This window comes from Oreochromis niloticus, linkage group LG23 (genome assembly GCF_001858045.2).
Source record: "Oreochromis niloticus isolate F11D_XX linkage group LG23, O_niloticus_UMD_NMBU, whole genome shotgun sequence".
NCBI lineage: Eukaryota > Metazoa > Chordata > Actinopteri > Cichliformes > Cichlidae > Oreochromis > Oreochromis niloticus.
Genome location: NC_031986.2, coordinates 5,162,955 through 5,176,299, shown reverse-complemented (window position 1 = coordinate 5,176,299; position 13,345 = coordinate 5,162,955). Strand labels below are relative to the sequence as shown.

The 13,345-nt window shown below is 39.0% G+C and overlaps 1 protein-coding gene across 5 annotated transcripts in view; it reads right to left on the bottom strand.

Moving 5' to 3' along the window:
* The window catches only part of LOC100690528 (beta-1,3-galactosyltransferase 1), a 189,480-nt gene that overhangs the window by 58,248 nt on the left and 117,887 nt on the right, over positions 1-13,345 (bottom strand). For 3 of the 5 annotated variants that reach the window (XR_003216393.1, XM_019352180.2, XM_019352181.2), the window contains exon 3: positions 642-775. The exons of the other annotated variants lie outside the window; for them this stretch is intronic. The gene's annotated coding sequence lies outside the window, so the exon portion shown is untranslated. The remainder of the gene's footprint in view (positions 1-641; positions 776-13,345) is intronic. 5 annotated transcript variants of the gene reach the window in all.

Genomic DNA, 13,345 nt, shown 5'->3' with positions numbered 1-13,345 from the left:
CCATATGGGTGTAGATCATGTTGGGTGGTGGTGCTGTTCATCTCTTCATTCCAGAGACTGGTTAGATGTCTGCCTTTGTGATGTTGACTGGTTCATGCTCTTCATCTCTCTTTCCCAGATGTTTTTCCAGCTTTGCCCAGTTTCAGCTATCTCCTTGTGCTTTTATTCACTTGTAAACCATGGATGGTTCTTTAGAGAACATGTTATTTATTGCCTTGGCTTCTGCCTCTCTGATATTTCTCTTCAGTCCAGTAGCCAGAGCTCTGAGTTTCTTCTTGAGTTGTACCTCTTTTCCATTTAGGACCTGTTTCTTATGACGCATTTCTGCACCTGAGTTAGCCTCCAGCATTCTTCCCGATGGGGGTTTTCCTCTACGCGCATCCTTGATTTTATATCCATCTGTCTAGGATTACTGTTGCAGTAGCATATATGAGCTCATTGGTTTCAGTGAGTGAAGCTGGTAGTGGGGATGTTGCATAGAGCAGTATTCACATCTGCAAGCGTCTCCTCAAATGCTCTTGGTTGGGCGCTCCTGTCAGCTGGACCACAATTTTCATCCTCAGCTCAGATGCTGGGCATCATGCAGTTCTGGCCTAACTCGGGAACCCTTAATTGATACGTGGAAAAAAAATAGGACTTACCGAGTTGATAAAGAACGTTGTGACACCACTCAGTGTGATTGCTGTTGTTATGTATAGTGAAGACAGATAACAGGACACAGGGTAAGTTGATGTTGCTTCATAGTACAGGCCCCATGGTACAGGATGTGGTTCGCCTGTGAAATATTAAAATATCAATTAGGAAAAGACTGACACAGATCACCCAGTGGTGCTTAAGATCTCTGCATGTCACATTGATGAAAACTGCTTAATTTTGTTTCTCTGTGGTTCCCAGGTTCTCAGCCAGTCTAATGTTTCAACTGAAAATGTTTACTGCTGTTATTTCCATAAGAAGCAGTGTTTGCATTTAATGTTTACATTTACTGTTACCCGTTTGTCAGGATTTTCCAGTCTTAACTAATAAAGATGAAATGTTTATTTTAAACAAATCTACGTAATTTGTAAAAAGCAACGTGGGAGAGCAAATGCGATGTTTGCTGTTTAATGTCGTACGTATGTTGTATTAATTTACTGTTGGTCAAGGCAGCAACAGCTAAGTCTCAGATAAAAACCTTTAAGTCTCAAAGACAAAAACCCAAAAAACACAGTTTCTTTTTTAGAGCAAAAATAAGTTTATGTTTACAACACTAAAGACAATTTAATGAGGGCGCCTTATTTACACTACAAACTGACAACAGTCAATAAAATATCTCTTTCTTAGTTTAAAAACTTGCCCAAACTCAAACTCATGGCTGTGCCTTTTAAACACGCTCTTAATTAGGTAGAAGTTGCGTAGCAACACAGCAGAGATTGTGAATGTGATAAGAAAAAATGTATGATGTTTACAAGATCAAAACCAGCCATATGTTTAAAGGAAGAACTGATAATGCTTCAGTTCAGGGAAAGTCAGAATCAAGACATTAGTAAGATTTCGATGCCATCTTTCCATTTTATCTGACTGAAGCAGGATAACATAAAAACTACCAAGCTGAATTTTATGAAACTTGTTGGTAACGTGTAAAATTAAAGGTCCTAAATGAAGCATCAGATGAAGGATCTCTTAAATCTCTTGAAAAACAACAAACATATGCTATTAGTCAATCAAGTCCTCAAAATGATTAATGAACTAATACTGATAATACCACCTAATTTCATGAAACTTGGTGGAGCTATTAGACTGGCAGTGTGAAACATGCTGCTTCCCCAGTTTGTTAGTCATTCAGACATTGGCCACTTTATGTGTGAGATTTGACCCTACAATGAATGGAACCTAATGCAGGTTAGTCAGCTGACTATTTTTGATAGTTACCTTAATATTTGGGTAATTATGGTCTATGGGGACACACCCAACCACCTTTTAATCATATCACATAATTATCAAAATATAGTTTATAAACTGTGAATCTGTGTTTGGATCCCATTTTAATGTCTTAGAGGCTTCCTCTCCTTCGCCTTTAGCAGTTTTTTCCCCCTTATGTTTACACTGTTTAGGACATTCTCCAAAACAGTCATATCTTTTAGTGAGGTGAGCAACTGAAGGTGCAGAGACCTGAGATTGTTCTATTAAAATATTCATATTCAGTTCATATTCTGTTAGGGAAATGAAAAAGAGTGCATGTTAAAAGGGGCTGAAATGGCATTCAGTTTACTGGCCTGTGGCATATTATTATTACATTTTAAAATTCTTTATTTAAAACTGAAATCTCATTGAGATGGGGATCGCTTTGTGAACCGAAAACATACAATCTGAGACTAGACAGACATAAAACAAAACACAAATACATACTGCAGGTATATTGCAAATATAACCTTTAAAATGTTCTGATTAAAAAAGAGAGAATGTAATTTCTATTTTTCATTCAGTTCATTCTATTTGTATAAAGCAAAGTTTTTTTTAACCTAGTTTGGCTAAGTTCAGCGTTACTAAGAGGTGCAGCTTGTGCTAGAATGTCCTGTGACTTGACATCGTAAGTACTGTATTTAAATGTACCAAGGGAGAAGAGGAAATTGGGCATTTTTTGAAGTAAAACTTTATAAATAAGCATTGTGCACATTTTTGTTTGATAAGAATAAAAAAAAGATCAAACCTTTTTGTCTAGGATCAAATGGTGAGTGGGAAGTATTTGGACAAGAAAAACATAGTAGTTTGCAAGATGTTTTCATGTCTCGAAAGCTATTAATGTATATGAAATAAAACATGAAGGCAGAGTTGTACTGATGGCTTATGGTCAGATTTTTTCTCTGTTCTGTACTGTAGGTTTAGCAACAGAGAAATAAAGGGACAACTCCTTAAAACTTCTACTTAACTGATAGGTCAACTAAAAAAGACAGAAGAAAACATCTCTCACATAGAGGCCAGAATTTCCATCACTGTGGCCTGATTTCACTGTTCCATCAAGTTTTCCATTTAAATGGAGACTGGCTTAAGCTCGCCTGCCGTGTCAGATGGTGCACACAGGGACAACAGGACGAGATGTAGACTGTGATTAACACTTCTGATATCCACCATCATTTCTCAGTTCTGATGGCTTTTTTCTTCTATCCTTCTTGGCTTTTAGATGTAAGATAAGATGAAACTTTAATGATCCCCCTGGAACGGGGTCAATGGAGCCACAAACTGTAACGAGACACAGCAAAGAAATAGAATACAAAGGCGAGAGCAGGCCATATAAATACATGCAGACAGTGAGCATAGAATAAACTAGAAAAAAAATACTTATATAGGTGATGAAGTACACAAAAAGTAAATAGCATTACTATAATGTATTGAACAATATTAAGTATACAAACATGAAAATGTAGTTTCTTTAAAAACAACAGTAATAAAGCTGTCACTGAAATGACAGCTCTACAAATGTTGTTCTATAAAATGTCTATAGGGATGATTTAGTTTGAAGTATTCATGAGCTGACAGAGTTTACCTCAGAACTGCAGGCAGGATGTATCATTGACTGCTAACTCCTCTATTTTTCATCAAAGACTCATCACCAAAGGTTGAACTGGAGACCTCTATGATATTCGAAAGGAAAAAAACACACAAAAAAAACACTCTGGCTGCCGTCTGGGACGTCTTGGATGTTACACCTTCCCACAGGCACTTAAACATGAAGGTGGAGGCAACAATCAAAACAAACTGAAAAGGTTTTTACACTGTGAAGCGAGGAGAGGCTGGTGGAGAGGGTAAGGCATGTACAGTAACTTCAAGTATTTGACTAATATACGTATATGCTATGTGAAAGAGGCAGGTGAATGCTGGTGTTGTGAAAACAGCTGGAAGTTAATTTACCTCACTGTAGAACTGCCCTTGAAAACCATTAGGATACTTGACATAAAAAGTTTTACTGATGGTATAAGGTCAAACATAAAGAGAGTAGTGACTTAGACACCTCGTAAAAAACATTTTTAGATACTTTTCATGGGGGAAAAAATAAGCAAAAATGATACTGGCCACAATCACAGAGCTTGACAAAGTTGATATCTTGGCTGCCATGTGTAAAAGTTCTTCATCATTTTATATTAACCGAAAGGATACCCTTGCTTTGCCTGTGCATTGTTTACCTGGCGTGATTGAGCAATGAGCTTATTTTCTGCCTCGGTCATCAGACTGTAACAAATCAGTGAAAAAAGCTGATGAGTCATTTATTTCCCCACAGCAGTACTCACCAGGACCCAAATTCAAGTCAAACAGAGTACTGTGTTCAATGGCATTGGCTAATCACCACATTAGAGCATCTGATTTGCTTTTCAGTGTTTTTGCAAAATGCAAAGCTGAGCTCAAAGTACCACAAAATGATAGACATGGAATAGCTGTTTCTCACTGTGGCAAAACCACTGGAATCCTTAAATGGAGTTTAAAGATCGTTCTGACCTTTGAACTTTTAAGTTTTATTGATTTCGAGAAAGTGCTTTTCCCCTCAAGCAGGAGCAAGCTGCGTGACTGCTGTTAAGAGTTCATAATGTACAGAAGCTGCTGGAATAAAATCTAATTTGGACATTTGTCCCAGACTCTGCACTGCAGCTGCACAATGAATCCAATAAACACAATACACAACTGGCAGGCACTGATGTTAATGGGAACTCCAGAAGTGCTCTAGAAAGGTGGAGGTCTGGCAGTGTACATTCAGTGGGAGTTAATGTTTACTGACCAAACTGAGAATATGAAAAGGTGCTGCTTTTGGTGTGACACGTGACCGACTTTGTGTAGATGCAGAACAAGGCTATTATACAAACTGATGAAGACACAGACAGCTCGATGATTTGTGTTTGTCATAACCAACAATTTTCCCTGAATTCAACTTTGATCAGCTGTACAGCGACAAAGATGAATCACGGATTTATTAAGTTTCACAAGCAGATTGATGCAAATTGTGTCTTATTTTTATTCATGTATTTAAATCAGAGTTGGAATCACTGCGGGTGCCAATAATTCCAAACATCCTCTGGTTCTCCCTTCTAAATATGAGGATTCAAAACTTTGTTTCTTTTTTTTCTTTTTGTTTGTTTTTGACATTTTTAAAAAAATGTTTTCTGATATTTCATTAATTAAGAAAATAATTATACCTATTATTCTTAAGTAAGAATTATCATTGTCGTAACCCGTTTCTAAATGACTCATAGTTGTTCTAACATATCTGAAATTCAGCACCCATGAGTCTTTCTGACGATACACATCACTGCCGTGCAATATGGAGCGCTATTATATAGTACTGTGGAAAACTTTTGAGCCATCCCTCATCTTTTAAATATTTTGCTTCCAAGGAACCAGACTCTCTTGTATTTATTTATTGGCCTTGGCATTCCTCAGGATTTCTGAAGGTCTTTTAAAGTTTTTCTTTGTCTTTTGCTGATTTGCTGCTTTTCCTTGTACCTGATCAACATCACTTAAGGTGTGGGGGATTATCTCGACAAAGAACAGAATAAAAGGCAGCCAGAATCCAAAGAAGAGCTTTGGATTGTCCATCAAGAAGCCTGCAGAACTATTGCTAAAGGCTAAAGGCTCAAGAGAGTGCAGGCTGTGTTGAAGAATAAAGCTAGTCATACCAAATATTGACTTTAAAGCTCTGCAGTATATTTCCATTCATATCTGCACTAAGGCTGCATCATATCATCTAAGATTAAAAGTTACTTTCAGTTGCTGTTTTAGTTCCAAGGGGTCACCAAAGTAGGCGGATCGACATATTTGATTTGGCAAATTTTTACACCAGATGTCCTTCCTGACACAAGCTGCAGGGGATTTGTGTCTCCTACAATAATACTCATTCAGCGACTTTGCACAGCACTCTATATCCTAAATTATAATGTGATTTTTAATTGTGTGTTGTTCTTTTTTAAATTGTGGCTTGCAAAATTATTACATCAAAGGTGTGCATACTTACCCTTAGATAACTTATGCAACATGCAAAAGGGTCTTCTGTTAAAAACAAACAAACACTGTAAATACACTGTAATAAACTTTATATATTTAAAAAACAAACAGGAAAACTTGATTCAAATTACACATTTCTCTTTTTTTTTTAAAAAAGTGAACATGTCCATGTGATAGAAGTATAAGACTGATTTTGGCCTGTTAATGTTATAGAGATCTGTTATTCTTTACATACAAAAAACAATCAGGGCCTCCCTCTGGACCCCCCAGAATCAGCTGTTTTGTATAATACCTTTACTATACTTTATAAAGCTTTGTGAAATTTTACCATCATACTATAAAGGTACATAGGTTTAATCTCTGGCTCATTCAGAGAGCCTAACTCTGGATATTAAAGTGACCTTGGGCAAGATATTAAATCCAAAATCACACGCATCCATTGGTCAGTGAATGTGCATACATTAGACAAATAAAGATGCTTGTAGTGTATAGGACTAGGAGTGACTAGACAGACTAGAAAAGTGATATTTCACATGGTAGTCAGTGTTTACCTTTGAGCCCACCTCCCCACTCCTTACTCCTAGTTTAGTGTATATCCTGTGATGGGTCCTGAGGCCCTGAAGTGCTGTTTATTTTCAGGTCTTCCCATTCAATTCACTTAAACCTGAACTGTAGTTGCAGTGGGAAAAATAAAAATAATAAAAAGTAGCAGATCAGTCCTGTGTGAGTCTCTCTTTGATTCAAGAGTTGTGGAGTTTGGGTAAGAAAGCATTAAAGAAAAAACAAGCAAGCTGATAAAGACTCCATAAAGAATCCATATGTATTGAAAATGCATTTCTTTTAAAATGCATATATGCACTTTAACAGCCTCCCATTGTAGATAACAAGTATGCACAATTTTTGCAGGGAAATGTGTGCAGACATAAATGTGTACTTTACTGTTCGCCTTATCACCGACTGCAGGCAGAGGAGTCTTCACACAGTGACAAAGTGCACAATGCCCGCGTTCCGTTGCCCATTCTTCCTATCACCATTGTCATCTGAAAGTTATTTATCGATAGAGGTGGCATACATTCAAGATAACATGTCCAGCGGTGTGAAGTCGTTCATTCATAAAAGATGTCAGCTATTGTTACTCAAAGTAAAGTACCGTGTTCACTCTGCTCCATTTATTCAAGCACTTTTTCCTCATGCTAATGGAATGCACGAATAGCATTCCTTGAACAGGAGCCACGTGCATATGTCTTCCTTTTTAATCCAAATTTGTTTACAATAAAGCAGCTTAGCACACAAGAGCACTCAAGTATGCAAACGTGAGCGTACACCTGCCTGCACAGAGGCCACAGAAAGAGCTGGAACTGAATATTTCTGCTGCTAAAAAAAGGAACGGATGATGATGATGAGGATGATGCAGCCGCACTGGTAATTATGGTTTCTAATGTGGGACCAATTATCAACAGCCATAAAGCTTTACTGCTGCCAGCGTGCAATTAGATTTAATTAGATGTTGGAAACTTGACTGGCAGAAAGAAGACCTAAAGAATAAGTGCTTTTCTCCCAAATGTTGTCTATTCTTTGAAATGTTAAACTTATGCTGATTGATCAGTGAAATAGTATAAGAGAGAGAGAGATAGCCTTTATTTGTCAGTTGCAAGTCTTTTGCCCACAACCGAGATGACAGACCTTGCCGACCGTACATACAATACAAACATCACATTGGGGAGACAGGTCAGGCCAGGTAGCGAGGAAAAAACATCGAAATATGTAACACAAAAGGATAATACAGGAATACACAGATATCAACACACCATAACACAATAAACACAGACAAGCAACATGGGAAAGTGTTCCAGTGTGTACATCTGATCTGGGACCGCTGCAATCTTCGACTGCGCCTCCAACTGACCCGATGTCCACATCAGAGGGGAGGTAAGCGTTGGAGGTGGCGTTGGGTAGGGAGGGTGATGCGTCAGTGAGTGCTTATCAGTATATGTATGTGTGTGCGTGTCCATAGTTCAGCTGAGACAGTGTCCTTCGCCCTGCCAGGCTAAGTAAACAGTCTTCCAGCCAACCCAGGTGGCCTTGTATGGAATGGGAAGGAACAGACTCAACACAGTCGTTATCAGGGAGTTTTTGTTCAGCTCCAGCCTTGAGCCCACAGCTGGCACCGAAGGGGTAGCCGCATTATGATGATGATTTTTCTTTTTGCAAACAACTCATGAGAATTTTAAGCTGTTTTTAACACTCCGACACTGGTCTCTCAATCTCCCGTTGGATAGCTGCGAGTTTCTCCATGATGTTATTAGCTGTCGATTCCGTGATCTTGTCACTCTTTTGCTCACAGAGCAGATTCTGAGACCTCACGACCGCATCCGTGATGTATTCCAGCTTCCGCCCATAGGTGTTGTTCTGAGTGGATTCTTCCCTGATGTATCCCAATATCCGCTCAGAGATGTTATTCTGAGTATTCACTGCAGCCGCTAGCGCCTCCAAGCTCTTAACCATGCTGCCTTCCGTGAGCCCTTTCTGAGAAGTCGCACCTCGTCCCATCAATTCAATCCCAGCGGGCAGCCTTGTGGGGGTTTGAACAGCCGGTTCCACTTTCTTAATTCTCCGATAAGCCAGGGCCAGGCCAGCTCCGATCAGCAAGAACCCTGTTATCATGGTTCCGAATAGGTAGATATCTTCATATCGTCGTCCTCGATCGACAGTCCCGCCAGGCACACGATCCTCCATTTCTGCCACCCGTCCATCGTGTATCCGGCAGGGAAAGTCCCTCCAGGGCACTCGGGCTCTCCCGAGCCCAGACTTCTCATTGAGAAAAGGGTGTCAATAGCATTCAGAGACCAGTTGAGAAATAAAACCGGAAGTTTAATGTCATATGAGTACAAATTTAGGCATATCTAGCATCTTTTTGTGGGGTTTTGAGACCAAAGTGTAAAGGCTAATTTGGATGTGAGTGCTGCAGCATATTAAATCAATAAACATGTGAATGGTTTTCCTTTCTCCAGCCATTGATTCTTATGATATTTTCTTCATTTCACAAAAACCTGACTTAAAAAAAAGGTCAAACATGGTGAAATGAGAACATAACTTTATTAGGAACACATTGCCAGTGCCCAATTTGACTCCCATTTGCATTCAGAACATCCTTAATGCAGATTTGTCAGCTGCACATGCATGAGATGTCAAACTCTCATTCCATGATATCCCAAATCTGCTCTATGGCTAGAGACTGTGTAGGCCATCCTAGTACAGAGACGTGCAACAACCATTTTTATGATTTGAGCTTTGTGACATCGCGCATTATCCTGTTGGAAGCAGCCATCAGGAGATGGGTACACTGTGATCATAAAAGCTGTGGAATTTAATGCTCAATTGCTATTAAAGTGCCAAAACTGTGCCAAGAAAATATTCCTCACACACTAAACTGTTACAAGGCAGGATGGATAGGTATTTTCATGCTGTTATGTAAAATTCTGACCCTACCATCTGAATGTCCCAACATAAATCAAGACTCATTAGACTGAACAGTGTTTTTACAGTCTTTTGTTGCCCAGTGTTTGTGAGCTCGTCCAAATTATAGACTTGGATTCCTGTTCTTAGCTGACTTGGTTGGCACTCCTGTGGTCTTCTGCTACGGGAGCCCATCTCCTTCAAGGTTTGTGTTGTGAATTCAGAGATGCTCTCTGCATGCCATGGTTATAATGAGTGGTTATTTGAGTTACTGTTACATTTGTATCAGTTCTAAGCAGTCTGGCTATTCTCCCAGTAAAAATCCCAGTAGATCAACAGTTTTTGAAATACTCAGATCAGCCCATCTGGCACCCACAACGATGCCACATTCCAAGTCACTTAAATCATCTTTCTGCTCAGTTCTGATGTTTAGTTTGAGACTTACCAGGTTGTCTTGATCATATCCACATGCCTAAATGTGCTGAGTTGCTGCCATGTGATTTGGTATTTGTGTTAACGAGGCAAGTACGGTAGGTACTAGGGTTTGGTAACTGGTGATTCTAAATTGGCCATAGGTGTGAATGTGAGTGCAAATGGTTGTCTGTCTCTATATGTTAGACAGAATGGCAACCTGTTCTGTCCTGGCTCCAACCCCGCCATGTGACCCTTCATGGCATAAGCGGAAGAGAATGGGTGGATGGAGGCAGGTATACCCAGTCAAATGGCACAACTGTATTTTTCAATAGTTTTACTGTGTCTGCTGATAAAAGCTTGGAAATATAGTCCAATAGCCTACAGAAGGACATTTTCACTGAAATCAGATGATCTGCTGGAAGTAACAGCTGAACCATGTGAGACACGGCCTGAGGTCAGAGCTCACTTTTGACTGTCCACTTAGTGAGAGCTGTGAACTCTGCTTTATTGCTGCTACCGCAGCAGTGATGAAGTGGGACGTAAAGCAGTTAAACTCTCTGCAGTCACTCAATACCACTCATATTTCTACAAGGATTTCTTCATATTCATATAACTAAGAATTTCAACTACATAAACGGTATACATGGTGTAAAATGCAATATATCAGTACTACTACCACTACAAATACTACTACCACCAATAATAATAATAATAATGTTATTATTAAAGTTATTATTCCTGTATCATTGTTACGAACTCAACATCATCACTACCAACAATAACAATATTGGTATCCATATGTATGCAGGAAAGAGTAGAGTTTTAAGCCTAATCTTGACAGTAAAAAAGGATGTCGCTTCACCCAGTATTACGGAAAACCGTGTAATAGAGATGCTGATCCACTGTGTCCATTTCACACCTTGCCTGTCTAAAATGTGAAACGGACACGCATGGAGAAGTTGCATTACCAGCAGGGGGAGATCTTTAAAGCCACGAAAACAATAGTGAGTAAAACATGTATTAAGTACATTCCAGAGTCTTTAATAGTCAGAAATGTTATGTTGGCTTGAAATAAAATATCTCCCTATTCTGTTACTGCAGCTTGAGGTGGTTCCACAGAAAAGGAGCCTGAAAGATGAAGGTTCTGCCTTCAGTAAGCCTGTAGTCCGAGAGCAAAGTGCTCTGTTGAGGTCTTTAAGGTACAATGGGGCGTGATTAATCAAGACCTTGTATGTGAGGAGAAGGATTTTAAATTCAAGTTTGAATTTAACAGAAAGTCAATGAAGAAAAGTCAACATGCCTTCTGTCATGATCCTGGGTCTTTTGACCCAGCGTTTTGTGTTTTCTATTATTGTGATGTATTTTGGTTCTGTTCTTCCGCAGTTTAGTGTTTAGTCATTTCTGCCCGTGTCAAGTCTGTGTTTCTTAGTCTGTGTCTTTGCATGTGTGAGTTCCTGTTTTTATTTTGTAGGTCTGTGTCTCATGTCAGTTTTTCTAGTTTCGCTTCCCCTTGTGTCGTTATGTCCAATTACTCCCAGCCGTGTCTCCCTCCTGTTTCCCATTCCCTGATTGCCCTGTGTGTATTTAAGCCCTGTGTTTTCTCGTGTGCGTTGCTGGTTCGTCTGTGTGATCTCCCTACGTCATCTTTTGTTTTCTTTCCGTGTCTCCCTGCATCTCTGTTTTTGGTTTCAGGTTTGTTTTGTTAGTTTTTTCCAGTTTAGGATTTATTCTCGCCTCGCCGTTTCTGTTTGTTTTCACCCACCTTACAATATAAAGCTCACTCTCATCAAAAGTTTCATCTTGGGTCCTATTCTCCAACTCCACACGTCTGCCACGCCAGACGTAACACCTTCTCTTTCTAGTCCCTGTCAGTAATCTTGCTGCAGGATTCTGGATCAACTAAAGGCTTTTCAGGTGTTTATAACAACTGGCTGATAATGAATTACTGTAGTCCAGCCTAGAAGTGGTGCTTTGAGCTTTCTTTAAAGTTCTTCATTTGATATGAGGTGTTTTGTTTTTCTAATAGAACTTCAAAATAATAGTCTAATAATTCTAAATAGAGTCCAAAAATCTGAAACAGGAATGTGGAGGCTAGTTATTGTGGAAAAGAGAGTGAATTATAGATCATACAGTCATTTTAACTGTAGGAATTCTTCCTATGGCAAATATTTATAGATTTATTTATTCAATGCTGAAAGTCTTCAGGTTACTCTATAGTTTTGAGAAGTCAATTGAAATTAAGATTGACTGTAGGAGACGAGGACGAGGATATCTCATATTGCCAGCATGCAGAGAACAGAAGAGAAAAGGATGATGAGACACAGGGAGAACAATGAACTTTAACCAATTAATAGTGCAATCTGAGGTGGTGGTAAAAGCGTTTATAAGGTTGGTGGCTGCAGGCAGAGACTACAATAGATCCTGCAGGTAAAGTAATAAATCATCTGCATCTTATGGTTTATGATCTGGGATTGGATTCAAACAATGTTTATGTTTTGACAGATAGCTGCAATAAGTGGTTCACTGAATATGGCAAATGAAGACAGACAGACTGAGCATCCTGATACGGTAGATAACCGTATCAGATAGTATTAAACCGCTTCCAAATGACTTTTACAAAATCACATAGAGCAGAAGGTAAATAAAAAAAAAATTTGAAAAAAGGATGCTGCATCATTATTTTAGTCCTTAAGTGGAAGCAATAGTAACTGATTTGTTGTTTATTATGCTATTCACCTGATTTGGGGAAAAAAAGTTTTGAAGTAATACTAGTCTACGTTTAATTAAGATAAGATAAGATAAGATAAGATAAGATAAGACTTTATTGATCCCACGACGGGGAAATTTTTGCGTCACCTCAGCTCAGGTACAGATATCAGAAAGAAATACAAAAAAAAATACAAATAAGTACAATCAATGAAAAAAGTAAGATAATACACTATATACAATGGTAGCACACACAGTATAATACACTATATACAATGGTAGCATACACAGTATGTGATTATGGATATGGTTGGAAATATGGAAGACATAAACTATATCGCTTGATATAGCTATTGTACCACTACTACTATTCCTATTTATAGACATGTACACACACACATGTACACACTAAATATACATATGTATACATATACATACATATATACCTGCACATGTCCATACACATGGAAGGTCCATTATGCATGAAGTGGTGACCGTGGATGTTCACAGTGTCCAGTGACTTATGACATTGTGATTGAGGAGTTATAGAGTCTAACTGCTGTTGGGATGAATGATCTGCGAAAGCGCTCCTTCCTGCACCGAGGGTGTTTTAGTCTCTGACTAAAGGAGCTGCTCAGCCCACTCACATACTCATGCAGTGGGTGATGTGGGTTGTTCATGATGGATGTCAGCTTTACTAACATCCTCCTCTCGCCAACCACCCCCACAGACTCCAGGGGACCTCCCAGCACAGAGCTAGACCTCCGCACCAGTTTGTCAATCCTGTTCCTGTCCCTGTCCGTGC